The following is a 15878-nucleotide window of genomic DNA, read 5'->3' on the forward strand; positions in this document are numbered from 1 at the left end:
TAAGATGCAAACCAAACAAATTCCTGAGAGTACACATCCAGCTATGTGCTAAGTGCCAGCAGACAAAACTAATTTGACTACAGCAATGGGAGGTGCGGTTAGTTAACTAATTAATTAAAGTTCTTGCTGTTATGTTTGCTAATTAAAGAAGATCAACTAAACATACTGATTCTTCCTAGTGTCTTTGGTTTGGAATTTGAGACATCTGGGTTCTTGTATTGGAGCAATTCCATTCAAAACATGACCTTACCTCCATACAAGGTGAATTATAGCCTTGTTGAAGGGATTAAGGTCAACTGAGGATATACTGTGAAACCTGATATCCTATGATTCACAAGACTTTTTATTAAATTATTTAAAATCTCCTGAATAGAATTCTAATCTCTTTGTCCATACTTGCTAACTCAAGAAATGAAGATAAGAATAAGACTTTGAGGGCTTAAGAAATACTTCCATGATGCATGGGACTTGGTGCTGGCAAAGGTCTTCTCTCACTGTGTCATTGTGCAGTCAGTAACAGTGGGACCTTAGTTTTCTTTTTGACAAGAAAGCAGTAGCCCCATCAGCTATCATTAAGTCAAAACGTTATGTGTCTATTTTACCCCAGCAACACTTGACCCAATTTTAAGATAAAATAACACTGATAGGTAGTCACTACTAGCTACTAATTACAGTTAGTATATGTTACTAAAAGGAATTTGTGCTAGAGTATCATACTGTTTCAGTTGTTGCATGATGCCTAAAATGAAACAATTTTTTACAAAACTATCACAGCTGAGCTTATTGCCTAGATCACAGCCAATAAAAACTTCTGCTTCTACAGCCTGAACTGTATTTATCCATTACACCATGGATGTTTGAAAGTGAGCTGCTCCTACTTCATAGGATTGTGACTGAAGGCTTATGGTTAGCTATGTCAATATATGTCAGTCTTACAGCCAGAATGAAGCGCAAAATTCTTTAGATAAACTACAACGTAGTAATTAAACTTATCTGCCTGAAGCTTTAAGCTGATAGTTTGTTATTTATGCACCTGCAGTAAATTCCTCACAGAATTTCTCTCTCAGTGCTCTGTTATACTCATGGCAGGATTAGCTGCAACATGATAAAAGATATGATATGATAAAAGACATAAGATATGTTGTTACACAGAACAAGCGTCTGTTTAAGGGGAAGAAAAGAAAAATATCTATGCTTTTGTCTGCTTATTTGATTGTTTTGCTTTTCTGACAGCTGCTTGTTACACTGCAATTCTTCATATGGAAAAACTTGCCCTTGGGTGAGCAGCAAAGAAAAGAACCTTAAAGACAAAGCAGAAAAATATTAAAATGTTATACAGGAAAGGAAAAAGGGAACAAACCAACCAATCAAAAACAGTTACAACCTTCATACTAATACTGAATAGGATTTTATTTTTGTCTTAAAAGTGAAATGAAAATTTGGTGAAAGGAAATTTTCTGTAGCTGTTATGAAACATATTAACCTGAATTTTCCAGGAAAGTGTTCTACGTTCTTTGCAGTAAATGTATATGAAAAGTGGCTTGTTGTTTGAAGTGTTGTTCTTCCCAATGAAACTTGAGTCTCTTGTCAGATGTGCTGAATATAAAAGTTGTAAAATTAAAAAGGGAAAGGTTGACAGTCATTCTAAATTTCCTTGGGCTCACTTTGATCAGTATGATTGGTAAAACCATAAGCCTTATAGAGTCAAAGTTATCAGGCATAAAGTGTCGAGGTCTGTAAGTTCATAAGGGCAGATTGTAGTTTACTGTAACCAAAGGTCTAAGAGACCTAAGCAAGACCAATTTTATTTCTGGGATATGATTAAGTGGCTAGAGCACATTCTACAAGAATATTTCATGAAATCTATTTTCTCCTCCAAATAATTATGCATATCCATATTTTAGATGTAAGCTAGTCTTTTATTGGTAAGTCCCAAGTACTTTTTACTGCACTGCAGTCTTGAATATGTTTTGCATTACAAAAGCAGAGCCCCTGAAACAATAATGTATCTGCAGTTACAGAGACAGATGCTAATAGTAAGGGGGACACTGATTAAATTGTATTATACTGACAATACTAAAGATGTGGTAGAGAGAAAATATTTTGGGAAAAAAAATCAATAAAATCACTTACCAAATGGAAAACCAGCAACAAAAGAAGTCTTGTGAAATGATAAGGTAGATTTATATGGATTTATCACTACCAATTACATAAAAAGCTTTAATTCAGATAGTCAAATATATTTTCAGTCAGATAATGTTAAAACAAGAGAGAATGCCTTTAAACTGAAAGAGGGGAGATGCAGATTAGAACTTTGGAAGAAATTCTTCACTCAGAGAGTGGTGGAGCACCGGAACAGGTTGCCCAGATATGGATGCTCCATCCCTGGAAGTGTTCAAGGCCATGTTAGATTAGGCTCTGAGCAACCTGGTCTAGTGGGAGGTGTTCCTATTCTTGGCAGGGATATGGGAACTAGATAACTCTTAAGGTCCTTTCCACCCCAAACCATTCTGTCATCCTATGATTCTGTTATTCTTTGTGCATACAGAAAGATCCAATGGTTCTGGAATGTAAAAAGGAAGACATCACTTTCTCATTCAACTGTCAAAGCACTGCTCATTGTGTCCTCAGTTTTATCTGATTCTCCAAATTCAAAGATAAATTAGGTAATTAATTTTATAAGGCTTTCAGATTGTTTGCTTTTATGTAGAGACCCTATAAAGCATTTATATGTAGGATTATCCTGTGAGAAGTTATCTTATGAAAACATCCAGAGTATCATAAGACCTCAGACATAAAACCTCCAAAAGAAATTTGATTTTCTGTCTGCTGAAGAATCTCTGAGTTCATTTCTGATCTGATTAACAGAACAAAATGTTGAAACAAAAGTCATGATTTCTTGCTGAATTACATGCAGAATGAGGCAGGAACCCCTCCTGATCATATTAGTATGTATGAGAACAAAGCTGTCAAAAAGAGAATAAAAGGCCTAAGAAACATATCATGTCACAGCTCTTCAGAGAAACCTCAGCATTTCTGGTAACTGAACTAAATTTCAATGGCATTTTATATATTTAAAATGTATATTTTAATAACAATATTTTAATTATTATTAATAATTCCACCATGGAATGAAAACCTGTTTGAGGTTTGTCCAGAGAGGTTGTGAAGTCTCTTTCTCAAGAGATATTTAAAACCTGCCTGGATGCCATCCTGTGCAATGTGCTCAAAGTGGTCCTGTTTGGGAGGGGAGTTGGACTAGATGATCTTTGGAGGCCCCTTTTTTTGGAGGCCCCTACCTGAACCATTCTGTGATTCTGTTTTCAAAATCATGAAAGCAACGGGTGAGGTAAATGCAGACCTGCTGCTTACCAAATCCTACAGTAAAAGAACTAAGGAGTAGGCAATATAATCGTTAACTTAAGATAGCTAATATAAAGCAAGGTGTTTTTTCATGGTGAATAATCGACTTCCACATTTTTTTGACCCGGAGGGCAAAAAAAAGGAAAAATATTATCGGAGTTTCAAAAGGTATTAGGCAAATTTATAGGCAGATGGTTCATAACCAATATGGAAGGGAATAGGCAGGAATGTGTCCTCTGATATCCCTAAAAAAACACTTGTGAATCCTGGAAGAGTAGAAGAGCAATGGACCACGGGTTGTAGTTGGGGTGTTATCTTTCATTTTCATAAAGGACAAGCAGACAAAGAAATTGTATGACTCAGATGCCAAAAATTTACCAATATTGTTTAAATATCTCAAGTTCTTATTCTATGATTCCATGTAGTACTTCAGTAGTTGGGCTGCTGAACTACAATTTTTTTAATTTTTTAATTTTTAACTTCCTCTAAAAATGCTTCTTTTCACAGTCTATCTTAATGGATAAACAAGACTCACAAGATTGTTGACAATACTGAAAGTGGCTGGCTCTATTTCTGATAGAAGAGTAAAGGCTGGGACCCTCTCACAGGATACTCTTCACCATGCTGAATATTGGCGGCTGCTATAATCTGTACTACTTAGAAGAGCTATAAAATCATGAAAAAAGGAACTACAAAGAAGTTGCAAGGTAGGACTCATTAGTGTGTTTTGCACTGCAAAACCAGTCTTAGTTGAAGAAATGAGAGAAACTATGCATGTTAAATCCAGGAAGGGGCAAGAAGAAGGATGTGAGCACTGATACAAACCAACACTCAGTGGCATACACAGCCCAAGAGGAGTCTTAAAAAGTGGAATTCAGGCATTATGAATATTGGATGATGAGGTACTATCTAGATTTGTTACCTCAATATATTAAAGAGATCTAGCAGAAACTCTTAATCAAAGCTTACTTTTTTTCTCTTTGCTTCCCTTCCAGTATTCACAAGCCTGTGCTCTATAGCTCTTCCAGACATTTCACAAGAGTTTCCATGTGGTAAATGGTGGGATTTTCTCTAAGCAGTATTAAAGAAACCTTAAAACAGGCTGATCCTGTCCCTGCTCAAAGGTCTATTACAGAGAAGGCACGTGAATATGCTTCACTGCAGGCCTTTGAACAGTGATGAAACAATTTTGCAGTTATTGCTATGGTTTCACAGAAGCTCTTGCTACTCTAGACACAGAAATTTCTCTTTCACCTGAGTTTGAAAAGAGGATGTCAAGGAATTAATCTCTTTAGCTGTAAATTCACATCCATATTACTGCCGAAACACTCCTTCGGGTTTCCAGGGATGCCAAACTGTAGATGTAGCCTAAAGCCAGAGACGCTGCTGACCTCAGGAGTGCTGCCCCCTGTCCCTGCAGTGCTCCACGTTTCTCTTCATTTTGGCATTTGAAGGTCTGCGGAAGAATTGAATTTAGAGAGGCGAGGAGGTCAGTCCCAATGGCATTACTGAAAGAGGAATACAGGTTGAAAGCATTAAAGGCAAAAGGAAGAAAGCCAAGCATCAACATGTTAAATGATATCTGCTCCTTTTATAGGCTACAGGCAGAAAATTCATTGCTTTTGATGTAAAATCCACCTGCAGAAACCGAAGAGAGATTTTTCTTTAAGGAAAATAGCCAACCCTGCCTCCTATCTCCATTGTTGTGACATACACCCAGATTTGATCAATGGTAACCATATAGTAGTAATGGTTGTAATTAGGCCTTTATGCAGGTTTTGAAATGAGTCTGAATTTTCTTAAAGATTTTTCATTATCATTGCAGATTTTTAGTGTAAACAGCATTATTTAAAGTATTTTTATCTTCTTCCTTTAACCTTACATTCTTCACTTTTTTTTTTTTTTTTTTTTTCCCCTACAGATGGGGTTTTATTATTAAAGATTAGGAAGAAGCAGGAACACAAAAATTAAGAAAGGAGGATAATGCTGCTATAAAACTGCCTTTAGTGTTACAAATAAAGAATAAGAGAAATAGCAAAATATAGGCAGATGTATCCCAATTATCATTTATTTCCTCTATTCTATTTACTGTTAACAGCTCTTTCAAAGCAATGGCAAAATGATTAACGTATCTCCACTTCTTACTAAAAAAAATCTTTTTTTTTTTTTTTTAAACTTTTTTTTTTAGTAGCAAGATTCTGAAGCTACATAGACTTTTGATCTATTAATGGTTAGTGTTAAAACTGGCAAAGATATTTGCAGTGGAAGAAGTTTTATGAAGTTTTATATAATTATATCACAGAATAATTTAAAAAAAAATCTCTCGCACACACTTTTGCACAGAAGCAGAAATATGTATGCTCATATAAAAACTCCCCTAAACATGCTGCTCTGAAAATAAAACTTTACCCATGTTCCAGTCTAATGCCCGTTTAATTCACAGAATGTATCCAGACCTACTCAGGTAAGAGTTTATAATATGCTGCAATGAAAAATACAATGTTAATAAAATTGTATCTGGGAGGCTATTGACTTTTCTTCATTATCCAGGTTTTAATTGACCAAACATAAAAGCTGGCCAAGAACCCCATTTCATACAAGTCAGTTGTGCCTGACACTGGTCGCTGTGAGAAAAAAAAAACTGGATCCAAACAACCCAAACCTGCCAGCTCCTATTTGTCATTTTTTAAATCAGAAAGCATCACCTCTGAAATCATGTAAGTCAAACAGCTGCATAATCAAATGATTTGTTCCACTTACTTTCTGTCACTGAACTGTCATTTCTATTCAAATGCAAAAGAAATTAAGTCTCTTCCTTTAGTAGAATTCCTGTGTTTATTTTTCATGGTAAAAATAGGTGTTACTTTTAATTCAGGTTGTTTAAAACTTCCAGACTGTAGTTGTGATTAAAAATTTCCCTGCTAGACTGATTTTAACTTCATTAGCTGGTATTCTTTCCCATGAAAGAAACAATATCATCTGATTGTACTTCACTGTATATGTATTGAATAGATTTTTGTTTGTTTGTTTTGGTGTTTTTTTTTGTCCCCCCCCTCCCCCCCCCAAAAAAAAAAAAAAAAAATTCCAGAGCACACCTATATTATAGAGTATGTGTTACAGCTTGCAAATTATTCTTTGGGCTGCTTCTGAACCAGACTTAGAAGAGATCCTAAGTGACATCTGTTCGCTGAATAGAGTCACTTGCTGGTTAATTTTCATTTACATCTTCCTTACATCTTCCTGGGTGCTCGACAGTTCTCTATTCGCAATCCACATTTTTTGGTCTGTCTCCTGCATGTCTGGCTCTGTTGCTGCCTTTACATCCTCGACGGCTGCACCTTCTCCAGCTCCAGACACCACAGCACTCTCTTTGGGGACAGGAACCTGTGAATGTCAGTTTGTTTCTTCAGTTCTAGAGAAGTTGAGGCGGGAGTTTCCTGGCATCAAAATGTTCGGTCATACGTACAACTTGATGAGAAGGAACTACGAAAGGAAGGAAAGAAAAGGAAGCAAGCTAGCAAGCAAGCAAGCCTGGCCCTAGTCTGCAGCCCAGCCTCTCTTGTCTGGATGTGAAGGACCCACGGGTCTCTTTTGCATAACAAGCAACTAATGATGTGTCTTACTGCTTGTTTTCATGCCTTGTATGTACATTATCACTCAGCAGTGAAAGTGATGTCAAAGGACAACTTTTGTTTGTCCAGGAATTTCTATACCAACATCTTAATATAAGACCAGTAAATTGCAAAAGAGAAGACAAATAGAGAAATTACAGATGCATAAAATATAATAGGAAAGGTTTTAACAAACTGCTTTTGAATGAGTTGATAAAATGCTTAACGGTAAGCAGAACATTTTGCATTTATTTCAGGAATACTTGGCAATAAAACATAACACAGGCAGAATGAAATGCTAACAGTTTTTTTACTCTGTGAAACTTTCATCTTAAAGATCTTGGTAATATTTTTGAAAGGAACATAAAGGATTTTCCCAAAACTGTGTGCTTGTTGTTTGGTAACCCAACTCTTCCCAGAGACAGTGTTCTGCTTTCATTTGATGATTTATGAGACCTTCTCTGCACATGATTTTGAATAAATCACTAGACAGCACTATGATATACTGCAGTGTCATATGCCCAAGAGGCGGAGAAGACAGGAAACTATGAAATATCAGTGCAACAACTGCAGGATATTGAAAATTAAAGGAATATGCATTGTTTGGGGTTCTTCAGGAAAAAAAATGCATCCCAGAGAATGTGTAATATTTCCTGTCAGTGTCCCTTCTTCAACAATGCCAAGACAATTAGGAAACACTGGAGAAAAAACATACCTGTTTGATAGAAACCTTTTTGAAACTGTATCAAAAGGAGGAATCTTTTGATGCTAATCTTGTCAGTAAGCCTATCTTTATCTTCTGTACCAAAAAGAAAGAAAAAAAATGAAAAAATGTCTATGTAAATCAGAACTACTTCTTTAGAGAAGATGAGGCTGTTCAAGTTTCACTCTTACGGATTCATCAGGAAATTCAAGGCAAATAAAAACATGGCACACCAAAATTTATATTTTATCCCTTAGAGAAAGGCATTTCTCCTGTGAATAGATCTTGAAAATCCTCTTTGAGATCTATGAGCCAGAATTTTTACCTCCACAAGAAGGTCTGGTTGTAAGTCATGGATGAAGTTAAGGAAAGGTTTTACTGGTATGGATCTACCAGTGCAACTTCATGTTTACATTGGGTGTTTTTTTTTTTTCTTTTTTTTTCGTCTCTCTCTCTCTCTCTCTCTCTCTTTTTTTTTTTTTTAATCCACATATCCTTACTTTCATCTGATTAAAATATAAAGAAGACATATGACACAGAAAATTTTGTTTTTCAGAGAATTGATTTCAGATTGTGGAAACTGCAGATGAAAATCCCTGTCACTAAACCTGTGTGAAAGGAAATTCAGGCATCAAAATCCAAAGTAGAGTTGTCCACACTCATGTTAATTGATCTCTCATTATGGATCTGAAGATGTAAAATATCTTTTCTACTTCTAGTCAAGGAAATCCCATGTTAAATCTGCTGAAGTAGCAACTTGAAAAGTGAGGCTTTTCAAGCCTCATGACCACATGGTATGGATGACCACACGGTATGGATGGGGGCAGGACCCAAAGCTAATTTCAAAACCTTGGAAGAATCCAGAAAGCAGTGTGACAGCACTATGGTGCTTTCACTAAATAGCTGCTGTGAGAAGCTTACAGTCCTAACCTGGCTGCGGTGTAACAAGCCAAATAGATAACCAAAGAGAAAGAAAGGTACTCATAACATTTCTGGGAAAATAATTCCATAGACTATGTTATAAATGAGGTCTCAACTCAATCTGAATTTTGTAATATTTATAAAACAAATATTTCTATAAAAGGCAAGTAAACAGCGCTGGGTGTGCGGGGAGTCTATGCTCCACCAACACACACACACGAACATCAAACATTCTAAATATACAGAACATTGCTTTATATACTAAACCCAAGTATGCCTATACATACGTACAATCAGGAAAGGTAACAAACAATCCTTTAAGTTCCATAACTTACTAAACTCAACTACGTCTATACATATGCACATTCAGAAAAGGTAACAAAAAATCCTTTAAGTTCCATGACATAACAGTCTCCATTTTCCATTCCTTTTCTTGATTACAAATGAGTCTCCATTTTCCATACCTTTTGAACAATATGTCTCGCTTTAAGTTGTCAAGCAACTCGGTCTTCAGGCCTTATGTATCCCATTCTTCCCAGATCGAAAAAAAGCATATCCATCTACTTTTCAAGGTCAATAGGGCCTGGGTCAAAAGGCACGTCCAGGTCAGCAGGGGGCGTAACAGCAATGTTCTGTATATTTAGAATGTGTTCGTGTGTGTGTGTTGGTGGAGCGTAGACTCCCCACACATCCAGCGCTGTTTACTTGCCTTTTATACTTTTTATGAATATTCCTTTTATAAATATTACTAAATTCAGATTGAGTTGAGACTTCATTTATAACAAAATATTCTGAAGTTTACAAAAAGAGAATGTAAAGGATTGCGTCTATAACTGCAGCTTCCAGAGCAGACCAATGCTCCAGCCCTTCTCTTTTCTCTAGGGGAAGAATGGCTGTTAGTAGATCTTAACAGCAGGCTGTCAAACGGCTCCTTTGTCAGGGACAAAGAATACAAGCAAATAGGAAAGAATTCTGCCCCTGCCCCCTGCTTGCAATACTTCCAGCTTCTTGAAACCTGTTCTTTACCTTAAAACCTAGTAATGGTCTTCAAGGTGAATCTAGTTATTGCCCTGAAATATGGGTCCTCATTAAGTCAATGAATTAGCCTAACTTGCAGCTGCAAAATTTGTACCAAATATATTTAGACAAAAGTATTCATGGAAGAAAACTTTGCAAAAAAATGTTAGGTCTTTTGCTGTTGTCACTGTTTTAGCAGATGACATTGATCAGTAGCAGATATCATATGGGCCTGTCAAGAGAGATGGAGAAGAATGGTTATGGCAGTAGTTTGGCACCAAAGTACCATGAGTTATGAGTTACAGGGAAAAATATTTGAGCTTTCCATTGTTTTCTGCTGGTAACTCAACATTTTCTACGGAATGAAAAAACTATTTTCTGAGTCATTCTAACAAGAATGTTTACTGTTACAGAGTCATTGCATGATTTGAAAATGAATAGCCAGGAACTTTTCCCTGTGATTAGCTGTGAATATGAAGGATAAAAAGAAATTGTCCTGGGACTACTTCAAATATAAGCTGTCACCACCACAATGATGAGAGTCAAGTTCCCATTTCTGAAGGTTATATAAGAGTTGCAAATGTGCTTTTATTTTGCCTTGTTATAGGAAAAGGCCAACCTACCTTATCCTTCTGGGACCAAGGCATTCATTCTCATTCTTTCTGGTTAAGTTATTACATGCAGCTGAAAGAAAGAGCAAAGAAATTGATTTTGATAGCAACGAATATCTTTGGGGATTCTTCTCCAATCACATTTGTAGGCTGCTAATACAATGTTAATTGCTTAAATTCCTACCTGAAGTCTTTATAAATTCCACCGCTTGCCTTGACTGTTATCAAGCAGTAATGAGCTGATCCAGAGCTCTCTGAAGTCACACACACACACACACACACACACACACACACACACACTAACACACACACACACACACAAAAAAGAAAAATCAGTAATGAGGTGATTACCTTTGGGAGAATAATTTGTGGGTTGCAAATTGAATGAGAAGCGACAGTTGCAAGTATTTGAGTTGGGTTGCATAGTCATTGAGCATCCTTGTCACATTGTTTGTTTCCATTCTGTTAGTGTGCTGTAGTGTAAATATCCATAAAAACAATAGCAAATTTCAGATTGTTATTAGCCTACTAAGTGATTGAAACACAGATTTTGCAAGCATTCTTGCCATCTCTTATTTCCTAAAATACAAGAAGGAAACAAGAAGAAAGGCAAGTATACTCATTTAGCAGATTTGTTTACAAGTTAGAATTTCAGTATCTGTGGAATCCAATTGCAGTGCTCCATTGTTTGCTGACAGTGTTTTCTTATCAAGCCAAACCAGTTGAATTATTAGCGACAGGCATGGTAGGTCCTTGTGGACCAGGAAATTGATGCCAGCTAGTATTAGCAGTGCTACCTATGAGGAGAGTTTACTGACAAATTCAACAATGAAGGAAAAGAGAGCAAAATGAGGAAAATAATCTAAAATGAAGAACTGCATTAAAACATTGTAGTGGAACTAAGAATAATCAGCAAAGACCTGTGGAAAACTAGGATTAGTTACAGAAGATTTTCAAATATGTGTCAGGTCAGGCTAGGTTCGTGCTATTTTAAATATGTATAAAACACATGCTGTATCACAAAACACTGTCTTTCAGGTACTGTAACTATGTGTTGTGACCATCTGAATTAGCCTAGGTGAAAATACCAACATAGATTAGTGAACTTTTGAACTATTATTAATGTATACTGAAATTGTTAGGAAACAGTGACACAAATTCATGGGGTCTGGGGGGTATCATACTTCTGGAAAGTCACACTTTGGCAAAGATTCTGAGGAGGAAAAAGTGATGAGAGAAATCATGCTTTTTTTTTTTTTTGTCTTTTTATTTTTATTATTTCTTTCTAAGCCAAGCAGCTAATTATCATTGCACAAGAAAAGATAGCTGGAAAAAAAAAATCAGGTTTCAGGCAGCTCTATGAAGAACAAAGCAAGCATAATGTAACCTGTTAGAGAACAGACTAGAACATTCCCCAGAATTAGGAAGGGAAACATAGATAAATAAAAATGTTGATGAAGGGACACTTGTACAATGCTCTAGAAATCAAAACAAGTCAAGACCTCCTACAGTGCTTGCCCATCATGTTATACTTGTAGTGTTACAAAAGGCTATGCTTATCATTTGTCTGTACTAGGAAGAATCCACATTTTAAACAACACATCCAAGTAACAGTTTTAAATTTGGTGTGTAATGTCTGCTTTTTCTCTCTATCTGACAGGTAAAGGAAATCATTTTATATAACAAACATTCTCATTCTCCTTTACTTGTTTTTTAACTATCCCCCTTCAGCAAATTTGAATGATGAATGATAATTGGTTGAAAACGCTAAAAAAATAATAATAAAAAAAAGGTCATAATCTGTCTCAGTGTTGGATTACTCCAACCAGGTCTCTACACTGCAATGAGGGATAGCCCAAAGCAATGTTATATGAATGAATAGCATGCTGACCTGAAAAGGAGCTGAGACACCATAGCAAAGCTATTTGGTAAAGTCCAGTAGCTGTGACTATATCCTATGTCCTTCAGCTGCGGAATTGAGGCACAGCAGAGCTAGCACATGGTTGGTTGCTCTGTGGCAGAAACTGGGATGTATTTTCAGGTAGGGGAAGGTCGTGACAGAATGGGACAAGACAAAAACAGAGTTATTGGAGAGTTCTGCTTGATGGTACTTTATGCTTCCAAAGCAGCTGACACTAAATGCCAATCTTAGGCATGTTTTACAGTGCATTTGAAAAATATGTATCTGGTTGCTTTTAGAGGAATTCATGGTGTTCTCAGGAGAGCTAATGATGAGAGACAAAACACTTTGTCCTTAATTTTTATTTTATTCCATCACTCAAAATTTTAGGTCATATTCATCTTTACTATGAATTGATGGTAAAGGAATGTCTAAATTCTTGCCAGAAAAAACAACCAAGGACCAAGAGTAAAAATACAGAATATCATCTGTTTTCAGAAATCCCATGACATTTTGTGTGTGAATATAGTTGATATTTTACAGGGAGTTTTCCAAATGCTGTGCAATAATCCAGGAGTAATTGTGAGATAATTGAAAATAACAGTTTTTAAATATACTTAATACACCTCTTAAATTTAAGACCCTTTCTAGAAGGTATATATTCTAAATTACTCTGTGTGACAACAAAGTGAAGAATTTCTATAAGGCTGCATTTTCTTAGCTTTGTTCTTGCTCTCTTGGCTTTTATTAATGTAGTTTATTTAGCTGAATTAATTCTCACACTGGAGGTACTGTCAAAATGTTAAGTAATGGTTGGATTATACTACTATCGTTACACATTTGACATACACTTTTAAACTTACAAATGCCATGACTTGAACAATATCCAAATCTAAACGTGAACAGAGGCAGTTTACATATTTAATTATGTCAGATTTCCACCCAACTGAAACCAGTGCTGACGGGATTCATCTTCTGACTAAAGACCTGACACATGGCGGAGTCTGAGCTTACAGGGAAAACTGCAAAATGGTATCCTGAATATAAATAGGCATAAAAAATGCTGTTCTTTTCACAAAAGTAAATCTATTATCTTCCATTTGCTGAAGTGAAGCTATTCAACATTTACACAAGAAAAACGCCCAGTTTGGGCTTATGTGTAAATTCAGTGGGCTTTTACATTCAAATATGAATGTAAGTTCAGGTAAGTTGTCTTCCCATGGATGTCTAGACATCCATATTCATATTTGTGATTGTTTCCTTTAAAGTCTGCTTATGAGAAATTTAGGGGATGTGGCCAAATGTTTTCTCATATTGTGGTGGTTTTACCCTGCTGGGCAGCTAAACACCACAATCACTCTCTCACTCCCCTTCCTCAGTGAAAAAAGCAGGACAAAGATATGATGGAAAGGGCTCAAGGGTTGAGATAAGGACTATTCACCAATTATCATTACTGGCAAAACAGACAGACATAGGGAGATTAATATGGTTTGTTGCCTATCACTATCAGACTAGAACAGTGAGAAGCTAAAAGCAAATTAAAAACACCTCTCCCCCCAATCCACCCTCCCTTACCTCCTGCCTCCAAGAGGTGCACGGAACTGGCTCAGCTCTGGCCATCAGCATATCTCTTTTGGAGCCAGCTGAAACTGGCCCCTATCTAACATGGGGCAGCTTCTGGACTTTTCTAACAGAGGCCACCCCTGCAGCTCCCCTGTCACCAAGCCCTTGCTATTTAAACCCAATACGCACATGCAAAAAATACACTTCAGTTTTAGCATTTGAGGAGTCATCCTATGTGGTGTCCAAAGGAATGAGATTGTAGCTGAGTCTGCCAGAGCAACATGATCCCCTGTTTGTGTCTCTCATTTCATGATTTCCAGAGGATACCAAGTCAAAGAAATCTAGTGATTTCTACATGACAGCATCTTTGTACAACCTGCTACACAGAAGCAACTATTCTGGAAAAAAATGAACAATCCAAGTTTCTAAAAAAGAAACGTTAATTGGAAAAAAAAAAAAAAAAAAAAAAAGAAAAGAATAGAAAAGGAAGTGAATGAATGTGTGAGCCTTCCATGAGCTGTGAATACCCACCAGAGCTCAATTAGGAAAATACTTACTGTTGCTGAACTTTTATTGTAACTCAACTTAGTAGTCAGGTCTCTTTTAAGGGAAAGAGTATTTGGGTATATAACATCATGAGAAATACATTTGCACTGACCTCATCCTAAAATTATAAGCTGTTATTTTTGTCCATATAATCTCTCTTTTCTCCTCCTTCTGAACCTGTGTAAACATGTATTGCTGCTACAATCATTCTGTTCATGATTGTAATTTTTCCTCAGTATAGAAGAAAGTGAACAAAACCTAGCACATTTTCAACTAATTAGATGAAAAATTAACACATGATAATGCTGTCCTTCAAATGACTTTTCCTTTTTCCCATGGCAAACATTTATTACTTTCAATCCTGCAAAAATACTTCTTGTGTTCCTTTGCTAAGAGATTCCTTTTGTGGTCCCCTGTTGACTGTACTCAGAGCTACATGTTTCTTCTCAGACATACGCCTAACCAAACAACAGATTTTCATACTCTGAAGTGGGTGCCAATTTACACAGGGTGAAATGCAGTATGCCCTGAAGCGATTATATCCCAGCTATCTCAGCTAACACCTTTTGGAGTGTTTTGCACTAGTGCATGACAGGAAAGCTTTCTTTTCATATTTCAAAGGGGGAATTTCAAGGCTCAGGAAAGAGGACATTAAAAACGATGGGTCAAGCCCTATGTTTTCTCTTTCTCAGTGTTGCAACAAATGAAATTCTGAGATTGTTTGCTTCTGAGCCAGCAGGAAAGGGTTATTACCTACATGCAGACACTATAGTATTTAATGCTTTTAAAATGTACTTCCTCCAGAATCAGTAATGCTGAACAGCCACTGTTTCACTTCTTTTCATCACCTATTTCATATGTGGATTCAATTAATCTCTGGATTTTCCTTGGTTAGAATTTATAGCTGTGGCACTGACTTCCTTCCTGTTTACTTCCTTCTACAGAGGTGGTGGCAGGCAAAATACGGCAGTTTCTCTTTGGCATCAACTCAAAAGAATTTCAAAACCAAACAGATGAAGGAGAAATATACTTGTAAATACCAAGTCCATGATTGAAATTAGGGGATTAAGGGAGACTGGACAACTCATCTCCGAAGAAACTTCAGGGAGCTTTAGTTTTGGCAGGTAAGACTCACTAACTATGCTTACAAAATGTACCTTTTAAATCCCAGAACATATGAGTCACTCCTCCTGTCTGGCTTATGGCAAAAGGCTAGGGGGGAATAGTTTATGAAACATGAAAAACAAAGAGAGAGAAAATAACATCTGGTTAGCACGTTACTGAAACAGAAACATGGGGGGCATTACTCTGGTAGCACACAGCACTGTTAACTACTTGGACTCTGTGATTTCTTCTTTCTTCTTCAGCAACTTAAAGGAAGGGGGGAGGGAGGGGGAGGATGGAAGGAGGGAAGGTAACTGCTTGTATTCGGCCACGATTTACTGCGTTTGCTGAAGTACCATTCCACTTTGGCAGTGTGTGGCAGTAGAGTTGCAGTCTCAGAAGAAAAGCAGAAGTGTGAAAGCCTATTTCTTTTTCACTTTAAATAATATTATATCTTATTATTATTATTATTATTTTGTCCTATTAGCTACTCAAGTACAGATGTAAATCCTAAAATGATTTTTTTTTTTTAATTAATT

At 36.5% G+C, this 15878-nt stretch overlaps 1 long non-coding RNA gene across 2 annotated transcripts; it reads right to left on the reverse strand.

The window, feature by feature from the left end:
• Nucleotides 1–1465: 1465 nt before the first annotated feature.
• On the reverse strand, nt 1466–13847 carry LOC106018339 (uncharacterized). Of its 2 annotated transcripts, XR_011808126.1 has the most exons (4): nt 13702–13847; nt 10239–10299; nt 6598–6846; nt 1466–4871 (listed from the first exon to the last, which is right to left on the reverse strand). It is a non-coding gene; the product is annotated as an uncharacterized lncRNA (long non-coding RNA). The 2 variants fall into 2 exon arrangements; XR_003496176.3 differs by lacking the exon at nt 1466–4871 and having other exon boundaries at nt 6452–6846.
• Between the last annotated feature and the right edge of the window lie 2031 nt (nt 13848–15878).

Source organism: Anas platyrhynchos, chromosome 3 (assembly GCF_047663525.1).
Source record: "Anas platyrhynchos isolate ZD024472 breed Pekin duck chromosome 3, IASCAAS_PekinDuck_T2T, whole genome shotgun sequence".
Lineage (NCBI taxonomy): Eukaryota > Metazoa > Chordata > Aves > Anseriformes > Anatidae > Anas > Anas platyrhynchos.